General features: G+C 33.9%; 1 long non-coding RNA gene and 1 pseudogene across 1 annotated transcript; one reads left to right on the top strand and one right to left on the bottom strand.

Annotated features, from left to right (window-relative positions):
- The first annotated feature begins 4,684 nt into the window (after positions 1-4,684).
- On the top strand, positions 4,685-5,208 carry LOC149529046 (uncharacterized). Its single transcript, XR_016359187.1, has 3 exons — positions 4,685-4,763; positions 4,917-4,985; positions 5,089-5,208. It is a non-coding gene; the product is annotated as an uncharacterized LOC149529046 (long non-coding RNA).
- Positions 5,209-16,797: 11,589 nt separating this feature from the next.
- On the bottom strand, positions 16,798-20,022 carry LOC149529045 (pentatricopeptide repeat-containing protein At2g13600 pseudogene; annotated as a pseudogene).
- Between the last annotated feature and the right edge of the window lie 562 nt (positions 20,023-20,584).

Genomic DNA, 20,584 nt, shown 5'->3' with positions numbered 1-20,584 from the left:
CCCATTTTATATTGATTTAGCAGAGACCGATGACTTGATCGGTTCGATTAAAAAGTTGCTAAAGAAAATTGGCAGAGAAATTATACGTTTGGCAACCATTAAGCCTACTACTCAAGAAATAAAAATAGGGCATCTGGATTGTTGCACACCTCTAAAACCTTAAAAGTAAGTATTAATGAAATTTTTAATTATAGCAAGAGTTCAATAATGGTTTTTATGTTATGCTCTTTTATGACATTAATTAAAATATGGATGTGTTTTCTGTACAGAGTTTTTTGTGTGATTTGAGCCCCATTCCCATGACGAGGGTGGTACAGGTGGTTCAGGTAGATCGCATGTTCCATTCCCCACTTGTGTTTTCCATTGAATATAGATAGGAATTATCATAATCATTGACAATACATGCAATTAAGACTGAATTTATGCACGCGTTCTATATTTATGCATGCTCTAACAATTTTATTCTTCAGCTTCAGATCCTATGATAACGCCGCCTCCATCCAGGACAACCACAAATCTCTTTTTGACTGTTGAGTTGACAACACAGAGCTTACAGGCATCGACTGTTGCACCTACTACTGGTACAAAAATCCCTCTTTTTCTCTCTTTTTTTATGTGTTTAAGTGTTATGTGTTTACGATGTAGATTGTAATGACCCCCCTTTGGTAGTCACTCAACTTTTTCACAATTTTTTTACAACTATTTATTTGATACACCTTTGGTTTTTATAATTCGCATGCATGATTAACCAGACTCACATGTCTACTGTCTTTGAACTCAAACATTACTTTTTCATTTATTTTTCACATCTTCTTGCATGAATCATCACCTTCTTTTGACTATTACAATTGCCGACTCCTGTTTAGTTGCTATTTCAATGAGTACACCAAGCCTGCACAAATTATACTTGTTCACTGCAGCCTGAACAGATTTACACTAACCACTAAGCCTACACAAATTATTCATCAAAAGAGGATGAATGCGCATATGGACACCAACATAGTGGCCTGAAATAGGCACTAGACACATTATGCAAAGATTTTCTGGGAATTCTGAAAATATGGACACTCATATTTATTGATTAATTATAGATGTAATATCCCATTTTTGGATAAGCAAGGAAATAGGGATAATTACCTCTACTTCATTTTTCACTATGCCAAATAAATGCAAAATAAGCAAGTACTGAAAGTTACACTTAGATAAACTTCTATATGTACAAATTGAAATAAATGCGATAACTGATATAAAAGTGTTTTATCCTTATAGATATGGTTTATCACTTATTGATATGAATGTGTTGTTGTATCTCATGTAGCTGACAATCTTATGTAAATGATTTATTGCTTTTAGCAATGGCTGTGATATCTAATAGGACAAAGTATATACCCAACAATTGATGAGATGATGTTGCCTATGGTGATACAATTTCTATATCTTATCTTATCTTTATAGTTTATGTAATGGAGTGTGATATGTTTCTTATAACAATGATATTGCTCTTTTAGATATAGAGTTTTGTACTTTCAATGTTTGATAAAGAGATTGAGTTGCAGTGTCAAATATGGATATATATTCTTGTAAAGTTAATCTAATGTTGTTTTGGATGTCTATCTATTACATGCAATCAATGATGGATGCCATGTCTGATCTATTATCCTTAGTCTCTGTAATTCTTAGATGCATCTCTGATTTGCCAATATATGCCTGTACGAAAATGCTAATGGCAGTTTCCTCTAAACAAAGAAGACTGAACTATTAATTTATCTGAAACAGGTTAATTTATTTAAACTTATGAAACTTATGAAACTTTTTGCAATAGGAGCTGCAACATCATTCCTTGGATGTTCCTATGTTCCTAGTACAAGAACGGTGAAGGATGTCATATTGATCATCAGTGATGATGAAGGCATTCCATTAAAAGTAGCCAAAGTTCTAGGTACTTTAAAGTTATTATTCTATAGTGATATAATAGTAATTTAGTTTTTGATCACTCTTCATCGACTAATGATCCCATGATTGTTTTGTAGGGAATGATGTTTTTTGGAAAAAACGTGGTGATGAGTGTTTGCAAATATTCGAGCCCATCGTGTGTACCTGGTGGAACATCATATCCTAACTAAAACCCCAAACCACTATTTTGATTTCATATCATTGCTAGAATAGTTTTCCTTTTCATCAATTTCTTGAACTATATAAAAGGTAGCTTCACTTCATTTATGAGTCTAACATGTTTTTTTTTACTTAAAAGGTGGAATCTCCAAGACAAAAAGTTGAAGGATGATCTTAAAGAGAGCATGACCCAACTCTTTGGACCTCGTGCATTCAAGAGAAACAAGCTCCTTGAAAAATTTGGTTTATGTTTGAAGTATATTAGGGACCAGTACAGAAAAAATTTACGAGATAACCCTAGGTACGAGTGTTCGCCCTATGTTCCTGAGGCTGAGTGGCAGGCTCTGATTTTGGATGCAAAGTATAAAGCTGACAAGAAAAATACAATTACACCAGTAGAGAGTACACCAAGGTATGCGATACTGTTGAGAATGTAATTATGTACTAATTAACCTCTATATTTATACTATCTAACATATTTCAAAAATTTCATAGATTGCCTGACACATCAAAGGAAAAAAGGGCAAGACTAGAAAACCACAGGACACACAAGCTCGGCTCTAGTGGTTTTTTGAAACTTCAAGCACGGGTTGTAAGTATTCTTGATCCTCAAATTTTGCAACTTTTGTATTTTCTTTTGATATTTTAACTACCCTCCATTGGTTGATGAAAAAATGCAAGTAAAATTCACCATACCATGCAAAAATGCAGGGCTCAGAGTTCAAGAGATGCCTTACAGAAGAGGATAAGAGAATTGGCTTCCAACAAGGCTATAGAGCTGTGGTTGAATGGCTACGAGCTGAAATCAATGTGGAAGGTTCTAATAATGATGCATCTAAGTCATAGGTAAATAAGCTAAATGAAATTTATTTCAAATTGAATACATTACCAATTAGTCTATTTGATGTTAAGTTCCAATATAAAGTGAGTATATATGTTTTAAGCAAGCAATGATAACAATGTGTAGGATGTTGGAATGCAGCCTGACAATCCTTCTACATAATCTATGAATGTTGAAGGTTCGCATGATGTGCATCCTAGTGGTGGAGGTATACATTTGCTATTAAATTTTTTATATGTAATTGTAATTAGTGTTTGGATTAACGTAACATTTTGTATAGCAGCTATAAAGGATCGAGGGGTTGATGTTCATGAGCGTGTTGACATTGAGTCCAAACAAAATGATGTGGTCAGATCAAGTAAAGAGCACCATAGTTATGTTATTTAAAATAATTAAATACTTGTAACAATTATAATAAATTATTTTTAATTTAACTCTTTTATTTGTTATTGCAGATGACCCGCCTTTGCAATAGCAGAGGAATTTGAGATCATCAAGAACAGAGAAAAGAATTGATGAGGGGGGAATTGATGATGACACTGATGCTCCTCTTAGAGCTTACATAGAAAAAAGAAATAGATAGAAAAAAAAGAAATGATTGTCATCTGCATACCGTAATTGATAATGATTGAATTTCATGTCTCAATGAATTTAATTATGTGCTAATGAATGTTCATGAATTATGTGTTAATGTAAAATATTGATGAATGTTGCATGTTTATGAATCTAATGTGTTAATGAATGTTATCATGTGATATTGATTGAATGCTACATTTTATTAATGGTTGAAAGAATGAATGAATGTTAGATGTTAATGAGGAATGTAGAGTGATGTTAGGGGGAGGTGGGTGGGGCCAAATGAGCTTCCACCTTCATGTGATTGGACCTGTTTAGTAGAGAATATTAAACTATTCTCAAAACAAAGTGAAGCTCAATAAGATGTAAGTGAAGCTCAAATTGGCACAAATAGGGAGTCAATATGATGTAAGGGGTCATTTGAAGTCCTAGGGTGTCCTAGGAAGAGTTATGGGTGGATGGTAGTGCTTACATGATGTAATAGGCTATTAAAGCCCCTAAATGATGTAAAATGCACTCAAAGTGCAAGATCTTGTAAAATTGCCAATATTGGCAACATAAGCCAACTTAGGCTTGAATGGGGTTAATTAACGTTATAGGTGTGTGAAGAGTGTTTTAAAAGGTCTTTTAGAGTCATTTAGGAATGACATTATAGTTGTCATAAGTCTTTAGCCGAGAAAAGGTCACAAAAGATAATCAAAGGTAATGAGGTTTTTATCACTAAAAGTGAAGAGCTTGTTGCTTTTTGATCTCCATTTCTAAGGATACTTGGATTATTTCCATATCTAACAACTTCTGAACACATTGAATTATAATATTATTGTCTTTCAGCTTAGTGAATATCATTGTGGTTTCACTGTCAGAGATCAAAAAACATCTATTTTTTGTTTCATTAGTATTCTTTGTAGCATGCAACAATGATTTCTGTCAACTGATGCAATTCCAGAGAACAGAGGTGAAACTACAGAGTTGGAGGTATATGAATTTAAAGGAGATGGAGGAATAGCATTAGCTATGTACAATACTAATGAGGTATGTAGTCCTCTCTTTTATGATAAATATAATTTCTTGTTCTAATTCTAATTGAGAAAATCTCAAATATTCAATTATGATTAATTATTTCTGTGCAGCCTATTCATGCATTTGTTGATGCATCAATGGCAACAACTTATGAGAAGAAATGACCACTTTACCTGAGTACTAAAAACATAATTTTTAAAAAATATGATGGAAGGTATGTTTTCAAATCAATACAAGGATTGATGATCTTATTTTTACCTTTTTCTCTAACACACCTTACTTCCCATGTTATCATTCTTTATGATTCTCTAGCTTAATGATCCTCATATTCTCGAAGATTCTTTTTATATGTGACCTAAATTAGTAGGTTTAAAGATATCTTCCAGGAGGTATATGAGGCCATTTGGAAAGCTAAATATGACGCAGCAGGAATCTGGTTGGTTTTTTTTCTTGGCACAATAATATGAAGATTGCAATGTTGATTATCTTGACTCTGTCGGGCATACAATAACTTCTTTCAATGATTGATTCATGAACAGGTATGAGCATAGGCTTATTGATGACATGGTAGCCTATGCTTTGAAGAGTGATGGTGCCTATGTTTGGGCATGCAAAAATTATGACGGTGATGTGCAGAGTGATTTCCTTGCGTAGGGTTAGTGGTGCAAAATACTATTTTTCATTGAATCTGGCTTTGAACTGATCATTATATCTAATCTAACATATATCTATTGTTTTTGTAAGGAAGGAAACACGATTACTTTCTTTAGAAGCAAACCTGACTGGATTTTCTGTTTTCAGGATTTGTATCTCTTGGTTTGATGACATCTGTCCTGGTGAGATTGTAATCCACTTTACTATTATATATAACTTGGTTCAATTACCTATTTGTTTGGTGTATATGTTTTCTTACAGGTAAATCATTTTTAAACATGGGATTATTTAATAGTGTTTATGTTATTTGTCAGCAAACATGCACACATTCATCATATTCTATACCCTCATTCTTATTCATACTTTAAGTTGGTTTAGATTTGGTTCATGAGCTCTATGTTCTAATTAAATATTTTGCTGAATTAAGCTCAATTTTCATATCCTGTACTTGGGGTATTGCCTATCATTTTTTGTGGCGTTCATTTTCGAGAAAGCTTGTTTGCATGTACACACCATGACATCTTTACATGGACATTATGTGTTTCCACTTTTATCCAAAGGTGGAACTGCATGCATTTAAATGTCTGGCAGATGTGTCCATGATTCTGTGTATTTTTGTAGCTGTGAAGAGCTTATATTTCAAAAGTGAAACTTTGGGAGTTAGATCTGCAAGATTACGTTTGACATATTCTATTTTATCACAATATTTTCCTATCAGCAATTATTACAGTCTGCACCTTCAACTAGATCTACTTTGTTAAGATCATATGATGCAGCATCTGTACTTTGTATGCATAGCATACTGCTAGGGAATTTAGAGGTAGATGTCTCAACATGCATTTTCACTTTTCATGCAAAGATTGCATGCTGACCTTTCTAAAGGTTATTTTAGAGTGTGAAATATTTTTAGGTCTTCCAGTAAATATTCTGTTAGATGGAGTTGTTAAATTGTAATTCTATTGTCAACTAGGGTGGCAGTGCTATAATTGTAATATTTTTTACATTACAGTAGTTCTTTATTTATATTGAAGGCAATTTAGATTTCTGACAGTGACTAATTTAGTTGTTGGGTCTATTGTTAAAGTTCTCAATAATCTGAGTTTAACATCAGAAGCATCACCAAGGCTATCTTCCATCTTTGTTTCCAGGCATACACATAAATGCTACTAATTTAATAGTATTTGAACAAAATGCCTTGTCATCTATAGATATCTCATGGTTCCCTTCCAATGAAATGGCCCAAAAATTAGGAGTGCATATTTGAATCACACAACCTGATGATAACTGTGCACCTCTAGAGCTTGAAGAATGTCTTTGACTGGTTCCTTGTGGAACATTTACATTAGCTAACATCAATTGCCTAGCCTACCTTGGCCTCCTAAAATATGATGATTTTTCATCAAGCCCAATTTTGAGGTGTAAAGGCTATTAATATTTTCCATATAGACTGGCATGTAAGTTTAGGAACCTATTTGAATAAGTATGTGCACTCTTTGCTTCTTGATTGTACGCCATGATCCATCATCAGGACAGTGACCTAGGGAAGAGAGAAGGAGTGAATAGAAGATCAAGACCAATGGAAGGAGTGGTGTGGGCTTAATGAGAAATGGAATATATATTTTTTTGTTTTACTTCTCTTACCATCGCAATTGCGATGTCAATCCCAAAAATTGCGACGTGATTGCCGTTGCATCCACAGCAACCCTGTCGCAATTGCTAGGGTTGGCGTCGCAATTGTGACGACTTGTTCAAGTATTGCGACGGGGTTGTTGTATATGTGATGGCAACCCTGTCGCAATTGCGACGAAAAGCACAGGAATTGTGATGGGGTTGATGTCAATATAAGTGGTTGCATAGCGATGGATAGGCATCATAATTGCGATAGCAAAGAATAGACATCATAATTTGTGACTAAATAATTACAATGTCTATGTTTGTCGCAGTGGCAACATATTGCTGTCATAATTGTGACACATAGCCATTGCAAATCGATGCCAAATCTATTAGTGAAAATACTATTGCCATACAACCATGGAAGCCTTCATGGCCATAGCCACAACCAAGAAAACTATGTGAACAAGGATGAATCCACACATCCCATGCCATGCTTCCAACCTTCACAAATGCTCCCTTGGCTAACCTATCAAGCCTTGTCCCGCTCGACTCTTGCCTTTCTCACTCTTTTCTGTACAACAACTACCCTTGTGGCTGCTTATATAGTAGCAAGTCCCACAAAACCACTAAGTGGTATTATATAAACCATGTGCTACCTAACCCACTAACCCCACATTTAATATTGGGCATTTAATTCTTTTCCCCAATATTAAACAATTACATAAAATATTATCGCAATGTTACAATACAACTCATCAAGAATATTCCATCGAAATCTTTACATGTTGCACGTCCATCTAGGCACAACATTACATAATAAAATAAAATAATAAAATATAAAAATATTATGCAATGTGTGCAACACCCATTATCTCAACACCTAGTAGAGCACAGCATTACCTTAGGACATGGTGGTTTTGTGGGAACACCTACAGCCTCAGGGTCCAAAGGTAAGCACGGATTGGGTAGCAATAGGAAGTTTGCTTCTGTAGAAGGCAATCAATAGTAACACCAAGGAGGATCCTATCCTTCAACATGGAATGGTGGTGACAGTTCACACTCTAGGGATTCTCAGTACTCTCAGTTCAATAAGCAGAACCAGTATGACCAGCCACCACATAGTACTCATTCTTTTGCTAGTGGAGGTAGTTTTTAGTAGTCTAGCACACCTAGAGTGTAGAGGAGTTTTTGTTGAGAATTTTTTCATGTGGAAAAAGTGGGCATAATTTGTCTCATTATCCTCAATGGAAATAACAGTTCTTGGATCAAAGACCTATAGGTTTAGAACCCATGGTTGGAGATATGGGTAGATCATAGAGAGTTTTTCTCAATGGAGTCTTATCCTCCTATGGGGGGAAAGGGTCCAATGGACCACCATATTGAGTGCTTTAGTTTTATCTTTCTTGTAGGCTTCTAGGAGTAAGCCTAAGTCTAGGGGGGTGTATGTAGTGCCTACCCCTAGTTTAATTTTTAGTTATTATTGTCGAACTCTTTTAAGACAACTTTATATTTATGTTTGATGATTAGTGACATTTCTTTTCTATATTGTTGGATATTATTTCATACTAAGTTGCTTTGATACTAGTTATTTCATGTATGCATGATTGTTCTTCGATGATGATAGTATACATTGATTCTAGTTATTTCATGATAATAGTTAGATGGATTGTTTATATGTGTTTTCTATGGATAATTACCCCATACTTTCATGTGTATGGTGTACATGTATGTTTACTTTAAGTATGATGTTTTTGATATGGTTGAGGGAGGGATTTGTAGTCACCTTCTAGTTGGGATCTACATGATACACCACTTCCCACCATTGCATGTTTAGTTTAGAATATATGTGTATGTACATGCATAGATTTTATGCAGATTGTACGTACCAGGTATTGACTTCCTTGAATTATCAGGATTAGCATACCTTATCTCAATATCACAATGGTAAGAGAGGGGAGATAACTCTTGTTTGAATCTTATCCTTAAGCCAATTATCCTAGAAAGTAGGACAAATATCTAAGTTGTCTATCCTTTTGAATTTTTCAAGTGATGTATATTCATGATTATAACCCTTGAGTTTGATCTAGTTTTATGTACTTTATTATGGGTTTTCGTAGTTCATCTTGTGGATCTATTGTATTTTTTGTTATAATTAAATTGATTTAAAAGAATATTTAATGATTTAATTTTTTGGGGAATTTTATAAGGAAAATTTGATATTTAATTATATTCAATTAATTGAGAAATTAATTAAATAAAAGAATGAAATTTAAAGATAAAGTTATAGTTCTAATTTTGGTGTATTCATATCTATTTAATTTAAAAATAAAATATTTAGGAGCTTTATTTTTAAAATAAACTCTAAATATTTTATTTGTTAAATTAATAAATATTTTATTATAAAACATCTCGAGAATTAATTAAAGAAGGAAAGAAATTTATTTGATAAAGATATTTTAATTAAATGGAAAAAAGGTTTTGCATGAAAATTAAGATATAATAAACTAATAAAGGATAAAGAGTTTTTGTCTGATTGCACAATTGAAGCCCTAGATTGGGGGAAAGCTCTTTATTAGAGATCTAGAGTTCATTTTTAAATAACTGGGGTGGTGGAGGAGCAATTTTTGGGAAGAAGGGAGATTATTGTGTGCTCTATGCGATTGTCATATTAGCATCAAATTCATGTAGAATCTCATGGGTTATTTGCATAGTAGTTTTCCATTCTTCAAATTCTTGTCTTCTGTGTCTGGGTAAATATGTTTTCAGAGTTTTAATTTAGGATGAAACCCTTGTTGTAAATCTTAATTCTTCTTCGTTTTGAGTTTATCTGTATATGAATTGATGATTGGAAACCCTTGTTGTAGAATTTTAGAGAACAATATCTGATACAAATAAGGGAAAAGAATTCAAGAATGTTTATACAAATTCGTTGATTTCTCGTATTTCTCTTATTAGATTTAATTGAGGAAATCTTTTTTAAAAATAAATAAATAAAAATTTAATTAAATTGCAATAGGGGAAGGTATATATATATAGGTGGGTGGGACCACCAAGCCTCACCCACCTTTCTATTGCCACCTTGGCTAGCAACAAACCTATTGTGCACATAGTAGATACTGCTGCAATCGCAATAGGCTACTACAACAATTGTGCTACCATATGCAATAGGTCGGTGGGCCTTTAAATATGCTTGATATTATTTTTTATTTTTTAATTTTAATTATTATTTAAATTATATTAAATGTTTAGATTAACTTATTAAATGTTATTAAATTTAGTTTTGGTTAATTAGTTTAATTAATATGTTTCAAATTATTTTAATTAGTAAGATTAATATTAAATGTTATTTAATAAACTCATATTATTTTTATTAATAATTTGACAATTATTATTTAAATAATTTAATAATTATTATTTAAATAATTTAATAATTATTATTTATTTTATTTTATAGTATTTAATAAAGACAATGGTTTTGTAAATTAGTGGTAATTGAGTGATCAAATTTAAAAGTGAATATGGGTTAGGTTGTAAGGGGGATTTTATAAACTTTATTAAAGTTGAAAACTTAATACGAAATACAAACTTGAACCTTAGTGTTAACTCAAACTGTGTGTTTTCAAAAACAAACAAAAACTATGAAACTACATTGTCAATTGTATGTTTTCTTGTGTGTTTGGGTTTGTGGTTGACTTATTTCTTTGACTAAATTAGGATTGTTGACCAGAGGCTTGGGAAGTTTATTCTGACATGATGATGTTTTGTATATGATCTTTTATACCTAACCATTGTGATGTAGTCACATGTCTTCTATGATGAGTTTGATCTATTGATTGTTATTGCTTTCTAGTGTTCTTGTGTGGAACTGAGGTGAATGATATGACTTTTGTGATAGAACCTTTTAGTCTTTGATCAATTATCTTTGGATTGCTTCCAAGTTTCTTATATAGGACTGAGGTTATTATGAGTTACTATTTTTAGGTGATGTCATGCTTTTGTATAAGTATACTTGATTTTGGACCAGTCTTGTTAGGATTATTGTATTGGTGAAATCTGTGATTTTTTATTAGTAATATTTTAGTACTTTTGAGTTGCTTGTTTAAGAACTGATGTGTGGTTTATGGTCATATGAGACCTCCTATTTTTACTGAGCTTAGTGTGGGTTATCTGTATGTTATGGTTGGGAAGTGGCTTGCAATAGAGGTCAGAGCCCTAAAGAGGTTGCCTGGGTAACCTATTGGTCATTTTTGCCTCCCCACCAAAATTGCCATATTTGAATTCAAACATAGTAACATTCACATATTTGAAAATTCAAATAAAATGGGGCGCAAAATACTTTATACTAAAACCTTAGGCTATGTTTTAATTCCTAAGTGACTACACACTTTAATATTTTCGCGGGTCCACAACTTCCCCATTGTCAGATCTTTTCATGGTTGACAGTTGTCGCTATGTAGAGTTGCAAGGTAGTTATTTCATGTGACATAGCGATGGCTCGATGGACTTCTTTCCTGTTAGAGCAACCAGGCATTTGTCAAAGCACATTAGTAGTTTGTTGGTTTCTCATTGGCTAAGGTAATGATTGTGCAAGGTGTGGGTCACTCCCTTCAATGCATTTTACTCGTTGTTAAATCAAGAATCATCTATGGTTGTCGCTATGTCGCTATGAAAATTTACAAGGTAGTTACTTCATGCGACATAGAAAGCACTTGCCATATGGCAGGTGAGTCATTTCCTTTTGTGTGTCAATGTGGTGGGTCAATGTTAGAAAGGTTGGTAAAAGACCATGTTTCTATTGGTTGGTGCACTGACAGGTTGGGTGTCCCTTTGGGGTCATCAGATGGAGGAAGATCAATGTCTATCATTATGTCACTATGGAAATATGATTGATCTTTAGCTATAGTGACATAGCAATGATTTGCTACGTGTTCCAACAAGCCTAGTTTAGCAGATGTAGTAAGGTTGACGTCATGGTTAGAACTAACAATATTATAAACTGTCACAATTAAGTTTGAAGGTGGTGCAATCAGTTAAACACATAGGTCAAATGCGTGAAGACTTTGCATGGTGGCAAAAAGATAAAAGACTATTAGTCCATGTGGCTTATCCCGGTTGTAGACCTCAGTTGACTTGTTGACCTTGTTGATTTGTAAGCCAAAAACAAGGAAATATAGGGTTTCTTGCACGATCCAATCTTTCTAACCAATCCCAACCATTCCAAGTTAATGCTAGGTTTTAAATGGCACAAAGGACACTCTTCCTACCATCTAATCATCCATTTTGAGGGTTTTGGCATTGATTAGTGCCGCTTTTTTCACTTCAGGGTTCCTTCTAAGTTAGGATTTCATGATTTTCATGCCTCTACAAGTGTACCAAATCAGATTTATTTTTTGGATTGCCTTGATTGTTCTCTGAGCACTTAATGGCAGTGGTTCTAGAGTAACTTTAGTGAGAACTATCTCACTTATGCTTAAACTATAAAAGTAAGGTTGACTTTCTTTCTTTCTTTGATATTTCTCTACAAGTTCACTGTAAATCTTTTACCTTTGAAATATATGGCATTCTACCTTATCTCATTCAGCCATTGATGTATTATGCAAGACCTATTTTCCTCTCATTAGTGTATTGTAGATATTTGCAATTTTGCATGACTATATCTCTTTGACCTATGAATGATATATAAGTGAATCTCATCTTCCTTGTGTCATTTATTTGAGTTCTCTGATATATATGTGATTGTTAAGATTAAAACAAGTATGGATGTGCATATCTTTTGGCGTTATGATGGTTCAAAAGTTCATGCATGGCCAAAAATTGGTTTGAACACTCTATTTTGGTGCATCACCCCTTAGGTTAGAGTAGGTAGATTTTCTTTCATTCATTCCTTCTCCCTTTTCTTCTCCAAGTGTGGTTAGGTGCATCCTGATAGTAAAGGAAGCCGCTTCTCCAAAGACTGAACCTCATAGTTCAAGTCCCATAGCTTGGAGGTTGTTTCCATGCTTCATGAGGTTGTCCTTTGGTAAAAACTTTGGACAAGGGTACAAAATTTCATGACAACATAACCCATTGTAGGTTATTATAATAAGTGATAACATTTCATTAAATGAGAGTAAAATGAATTAATAAGAGTCATTGTTTTCCTTGTCTAGTACAAGCTAAGATGGGAGTAGAGAGGATGCTTGGTTGTGACCATGCTTCATTAGTATGCCTTGTCAGTACGAAAGGATAATAGTGACGCATAGAGTCACTAAGGGGTCAACATCTAGTGAGGCTGCCAGGGTAACCTTAGAGTTGACTCATGTGATGACACTTGCCCCACTTACATAGTAGATTTCTTACATGTCATTCTTGCCTCTAGGTTTTGATGCCATTTGTGTCTTGGCACCTTTGAGTTATATTGCTTCGAGGTTTTCCTTGACCTAGATGTTGGATTTGACATTTGCGTTCTTATCATGTTTGGGACTTGAGAGTATCTCCTCAGCACGGTGGGAGTGGACCATTTAGGTTTCACAAGGTTGGGTGGTAGTGCTTTTCACTTTTGTCATTAAGATTTGACAGTTTGATGTCATGGTTGGAGTTTTCTGTTATGTATTATCTTTCATTTTGTTTCTATGTACTATGATGAATGGTTGTACTATATTGTATTGTATTTGATTTTATAGATCTTACATTATGATGTAATCAATTTTTATGATGTATATTCTTTTAGTCTTTTATACCCTGTGACTTGTACATTGGATGATTGTGCATTCTGATTATTGCCAAGTGGCATTCGAGATAATTGTATATTATTTAAATAGATTTGTACTTGTAGTTATTCTTTGATGTGGATTTGTTATTTATTGGATTTAGTATTAATTAAACTTAGATGTGATTCTACATCATGGGACCCCTAAGAGACATAACCTATATATGTGTTGCTTATGCATGAGTGTATGTTATTGCTTCCACTATTTCATAACTCTTTTTGTATATAATCTTTCAAAAAAAAAATTGTTTGGAAAACTTAGTGAAACTTTAGGTTAATTTCTTTTGGGTTCCTTGGCGAGGTGTTACATGTCAATAGATTAGGATAAAATGGGAAGCATGGTGAATAAAGTTCCTCCTTTGATTTTGGGATTGGTTTATGGGTAAAAAATTATCTTTAAGATAGGTGTATTGATATTACTAATGGAGATGTCTTCAAGATTTTATAGGAGAATGTATGACCTTTTGAAGAGCATGTTTGATGTTGATTGAATAAGTTACTATATTGTTATCGATGTCAACTTGATAGTGTATATCGAGCAATTTATCAGGAAGATATTGACATGCCCTGAAGGTGACGAATCAAGTGTAAAACTAATTTGTATGATGTGATAGTGTGCATAATTTGTATGGAAGGCTCAAAGATGTCTCTAGTTCCTATTTTTGTAATCTTAACAAACATTATTTAGAAAAAGGAATCACTCATACAATCTTGGGTGATGGATATTATTCACTCTTTATGCACAAGGATGTTAAAAAGCATATCTATCATTATGATGATTGTTAGATAATGGCAATGCATCCATGTAATTAAATCCCTCTCCAACATTAAGTGGTACTAAAGCCATTTGATAAATGGGGGTTATACTTTACCAAAAATATGTGCCTGCTAACCCAAGGGAATAAATGCATATTAGCATGAATGAACTATGTCACAAAGTGGATATAAGTACTAGATTGATAGAGTAACAAGTAGTTGAATTTCTCTATAAAAATATTGTGTTGGTTATAGCCCATCCTTGTGAAAACCAATCTAAATCTAGAATAAAAACTTGTTTATTTTGGTACTCTAGCTTAGCAAGGTTGTAAATCCTAAGGCATTGGGAGAAAATCAAACTTTTTGGAACAATTGGGAAGGTCTCAAGGAGTTCTAATTTTAGTTCATTAGAAAGTATGTTTGTGACAATCAATTCCAAAGATTGATGATTGTTCTCAAGCCAATTTTTTCTTTGAAGTCCTTTAGAATATAATTTACTAAATTTTAGAATATATTGAAAAATTGAATCTTTGATATTTTCCATCTTTAGTTTTGAAAATCTCACCCAGATACTACTTGATTTTTATGAGATCATTAGTGGGTTTATGTTAAGCTTGTCTTGTGAAGACTACTTTTGGCAGATGACTAATGTCCAATTAAAACAAGAGGATGATGGTCTACATTTGTGAGTGTAGGAATCCTTCTACTATTGATTTCAACATGTGTTTCTAGGAATCCTTCTACTAGGTTTCCATTATTAATAGAAACCTTGTAACACCTCTTATGCCACTTCTAGTTAATCTCCTAGTATCATTCTTTTGCCTTGTGTAGGAGAAGTCATTTGACACTATTGAGCATCGCTTTGTAATACTTATATATTCACTTTATATATATATATATATATATATATATATATATATATATATATATATATATATATATATATATATTAAGGATAAGGAATATGCAATAATTTGTAGCATGTTATTGTACTATTTGTGTTGGGCACATAAGTGTATAAAGCATATTAAGAGCTATCACCTCATGAATACTCATCATTGAATTTAATAATGACAATAAATTAGAGATCCACTCCTAATAGAAATCTTGGACACCTCTTATGCTACTTCCAGTTAACCTCCTACTATTGTGCTTATGAGTTGTGTAAATGTTTGGTGATACTCTTAAGCACTACATTATAATATTCTTACATTCACATTTAGGATGGTTATATTTTTAATAAAGATAAGGACTATTTAAAGCTTGTAACATGTAATCCATTTGACAAATTATTTAGGTCAAGTTAGCTTATGTGGAAAACCAAATAAGCTTTAGTAAGATTTAGTTGGCATGCTTGCAATTTGGTCTTGCTAGCATTGATCAAGTACACAAAAAAATACTCCAATGCATATATATATCATGCAAAATGTAATGATCATGATCAATATTGCAGCTATAACTTTGTAGCTCAAGAAAGAAATAGTCAATTTGATTTTGTTATGTAATGTGATTACAATGTTCCTCACATTATAATAAGCAATCTTCCATTAAATGTTTCTTGAAAGCTCACACAATAACCTTCCAATTATATCTATTTCAAATATACAATCATTTTTAGATGTGATTGATTTCATCATTTTTTATTTTAATTAATGTATTATATTATTTTTGACTTCAACATTGAAACAATATTATTCATTAGAAACACAAAATGACTACAAATGCTTATTTTCAATATTCACTCAATTTAACTTTAAATCATACGCTTCCCTAGAGCTCATGAGGTAGAGTGATAACCTATTTAGATCTTTGAGGCATCTTGATAATTCTAAAATAAATTGGTATTATACTTCTATATATAAAATTTGTATTCTTGTCTTCAACATATCAATCTATTAAATAAAATAATATAGATAAAATTTTGTCCACTGTATATATAATGGTAATTGTAATATAAAACATTTTATTTCTTTATAAATATTATAATTATTCATTTTTTATAATAAAATAATAAAGCATATTTAATTGTGATATTGTTCTCAGAATTCAACTCTAATTTTTTTATTTAAACTCATTGGCCCATGTTTCAAGTTCACATGAACCCATCTCTCATGAAAATGGACGACACGCTTTGCACTAATTGCATCTTGGTGAGACTCTTATAGATGTCAAGCATGGAGAACTCATCCAGCTAGAGTGCGCTTAACTAGGAATTTCCTCTATGTTAAATCCACTTTGCTTGTAACTCTATTTGCAAAGCCTTCAACAAATGTTGTACATTATGAACTGCTCACTGGAAAGCCCCTTAAACTTATAATTAACAAAAAAAAAAAAAAAATTTACAACAAGTCAAATTATCATATTACTATCAAGATTCAACTATATAAATTTTTTAGTCTGATTGACCTATGTTTCATTAATGATTCACAAAAATTTAAATCTATCAATATATTTTCTTTCTCACAAAGCTAAGGCATGTGAAGCAACATTAAATATTTCTAACCACGTACATGATTAAACCCGCTGCGCCAACAGTCAAAACATATGATACAATTAATAAACTATCACAAATTATGGACAGTAAAACTATCAATAGACGCTTCCGGTTCTTCTGTCGTTTTTCCTTTTTGTCAAGCAGCATTCCATCCCTTCAATCATCTCCTTTTGCTTTTCATTCTATTCCATCTGTTCTTTCCAGATGTTATAGATCTCCAAATGCTAGAAAAACTTACTTTTTGAAACGGAAAACAAAATATGTTCCCTTCTTCATCACTGCGGGTTTGACAAAATGCTTCTTGCTACAGTGCAAGCGTGTGTTTGTAGATTGCTCAACTTCACATCATAAAATAATCTCTGCAAGAAAATTTTCGTCCTTTGAAATGAATGTTGATTATAAACTGATTTACATTGCAACAATTTGTCTTCCAATAATCCTGGACATGAACTTGGCTGTAGAGTGCCAGTCAACATATAGTCAAAAGGTTCTGTACAGCTGGAAAATTTGGAAAACTAATGCAGTCAGAAGAATAAATCTTTGGAGCAATTTGGCTTTAAACCTTCCTGATTTTGGGTTGATTGAATGTTCACTGTTTATTCTGGTTGTCCGTTTTTGTTCTGTAATGCTTCTTGTTTAATTCCCTTTTTTGGTATAAGGGAATGAACCCTTATACAACAAACATATACATTATATTCCTGAGGGCTCCCTTGAGTTTTTCTTAAGGTTTACTTGAAAATTTTGAAGTGATTGCCACCATCTCGCAATGGTGGAAGAGAAAAAATTCTTCCTCCTCTTTATCCATGCCATTCATTAAATGAATTGAATCTGGAAAACACCCTGCTACCTTCATCTCCCAAGACAAGTTGCTCCATCATTTCATAGATAACTTATGTCCATGGGTGTAGTCTGTCTCCTACACAAAAAACCATGTACCATCTTATGGCTTTCAATCCAACTACATCCTGGTAATTTTATAATTCGTCTCTCTTTCATCAATCTCCGTATCATTTGAACGTCATGCCACCGATCTATTTCTGCATAGATGTTTGACAGAAGAACATAAGTTGCAGCATCTTTAGGATCCAGCTCCAAAAGAACTGTTGCTGTAAAAACTCCTAGTTCTATGTTCTTATGTGACCTACAGACACCAAGCAAACATGTCCACACAACCTCTACAGGTTTTGTTGGCATTTTGATGATGAAGTTTAGAGTTTCCTCAAGATAGTCGCCACGGCTAAGGAGGTCAATTATGCATACATAATGATCAATTGTAGGCTTAATGCAATAAGAGTCGCTCATTCCAGTGAAGTATTTACAGCCCTCATCCATTAAACCTGCATGGCTGCATGCAAATAGAACACAAGTGTAGCTTATATGGTCAGGGTAAATTCCAGAGTGTTTCATTAGTTCAAAAAGCTCTAAAGCATCATTACAAAGGCCATTTTGTGCATATCCTGAAATTATGACATTCCATGAGATGACATCTCTACGGGGCATTTTGTTGAACAGTTTACTTGCCCTGTATATGCTTCCACATTTTGCATACATGTCTGTAAGTGCATTGGCAACTATAACATCCGACAGAATTCCACTTTCTATTATCTTTTGATGGATACCCCTACCCTGTTCTAAACCTCCCAATTCGGCAATGAGCGGGAGGATGCTGGCAAATGTTGTAGAATCTGGCTTGACAGCTGCCACAATCATTTTCTTAAAAGTTTCGAAGGCCTTCTCAACAAACCCGTTTTGTGCGCATCCTGCAATCATCGCATTCCATGAGGCTACATCTCTTTGAGGCATTTTGTCAAACAGACCATGTGCCTTGTGTATGCTTCCACATTTAGCATACATATCCACTACGGCACTTGCAGCTACAACATCTAACAAAAAATTGCTTTCAAGCATACTTCGATGGATGCTCATACCCTGTTCTAAACCTCCCAATTTGGCACAGGCTGGAAGGATGGTGACTAGCGTTGTGGAGTCTGGCTTTGAACCGGACCGTTGCATTTGTTTAAACGTTTGCAAAGCCTGCTCAACAAATCCATTGTGCGCATATCCCGCAACCATTGAAGTCCAGGATATTACATCTCTTTCAGACATTTTATCAAACAAGTCGCGTGCTTTCTGTATATTTCCACATTTTGCGTACATATCTATCAAGGTATTCGTAACCATGACATCCGACGAAAATCCATAATCGATTGCAATTTGATGGATGTCCATACCCTGTTCTAAGGCACCCATTTTGGCACAGGCCGAGAGGATGCTAACAAATGTTGTGGGATTCGGCCTATAACCTGCCAATTGCATTTTCTTAAATGCTTCCAAGGCAACTTCAAAAAGCCCATTATTAGCATATCCTGCAATGATTGCACTCCAAGAGACAACATCTGGTCGAGACATTTCGTTAAAAATCTTTAAAGCCTCTTCTAGCACACCATTTTGTGTGTATCCTACAATCATAGCATTCCACGAAACCACATTTTTCTGAGGCATTTCGTCAAACAGTGACCGTGCCTTGTATATGCTTCCACATTTTGCATACATATCTACTAAAGCACTGGCAACAACCACATCTGACAAAAACCCTTTTTCAATTATGCTTTGATGGATATCTATACCCTGTTCCAGAAATCTTAGCTTACCACACGCTGGAAGTATGCTGGAAAAGGTGAACTCGTCGACTTCAACCCCTGTTCGTTGCATCTGGTGAAACAATGTCAATGCCTCGCGAGGAAATCCATGTTTTCGGTAAGCTGCAATCATGGTATTCCACGAGGAAACGTTTTGTTCTTTCATTTCATCAAACATTTTGCGCGCATCATTCAAACTCCCGCATTTGACATATATGTCGATAAACTTATTTTGAAAAGTTGAGCGTACAGAAAATGCACATCTTTTCTGAGTGATGAAAGAATGAATTCGCTTACCTAGTGAAAGGTTATTCTTGGCAATGCATATCTGCAATAGCTGAAGATATGTATGAGAGTCTCCAGGGGGTTTGTGGGTTGTAATCAAAATGTGCAGGGCCTCCTTCAACCGATTCTCTCTGCATAATGCTGTCAGATTAAGATCAGCGTAGGGAGGCATTGACACTGTCTGCTTATAACTGAATCATCGGTAATGGGTATCGTTATGTAATTTACTCCAATGAAACACTCGACACTTCTCAGAGTTGATTGAAATTCTGAAGTCACATTCTTTGAGGGCCCGTTTGGTGAGCGGAATAGAAATACGTATTCCAAAAATTGTGAATTCTTTGTTTGGATGCACCAAAACGGGATTGGAATACGAAGCAAAAATGGAATACGTATTCCATTTTTGGCCCAAAAATGGGGTTTTGCAATTCCACCAAAATAGGTGGTATTGGAATACGTATTCCTATTCCATTTTTTTTATTTTAGAAAACATAAATTTTCGGGTCCGCGAATTCCCATCAAATATTCGCTGAACCAAATAGAGAACAGGAATATGTTCTATTCCAGAATACGTATTTCGGAATACGTATTCCTATTCCGCTCACCAAACAGACCCTAAGAGAAAACTCAATCGCTCTACTCCAAGAAAACCCTAGAATCAAAGGTTAAGAACTAGCATAAAGACAAATAATTTATGCATAGTGTTGCACTTATAGCAATCCCTATTGTTTCAGAGTGTTGCACTTACAGGGAAACCCATCACACCCAGGGGATTTATCATTAGCCATGGAGTAGACTACCTCCTTAAGGTCTCTGAGGGTAAGAAGTTGCTCACAAAAAGCACA

The sequence above is a fragment of the Cupressus sempervirens genome, chromosome 11 (assembly GCF_028749045.1).
Source record: "Cupressus sempervirens isolate cs-2001-9-10 chromosome 11, ASM2874904v1, whole genome shotgun sequence".
NCBI lineage: Eukaryota > Viridiplantae > Streptophyta > Pinopsida > Cupressales > Cupressaceae > Cupressus > Cupressus sempervirens.
Note: the sequence above shows the minus strand (reverse complement) of the source record. Positions and strands in the feature narration are given on the sequence as shown.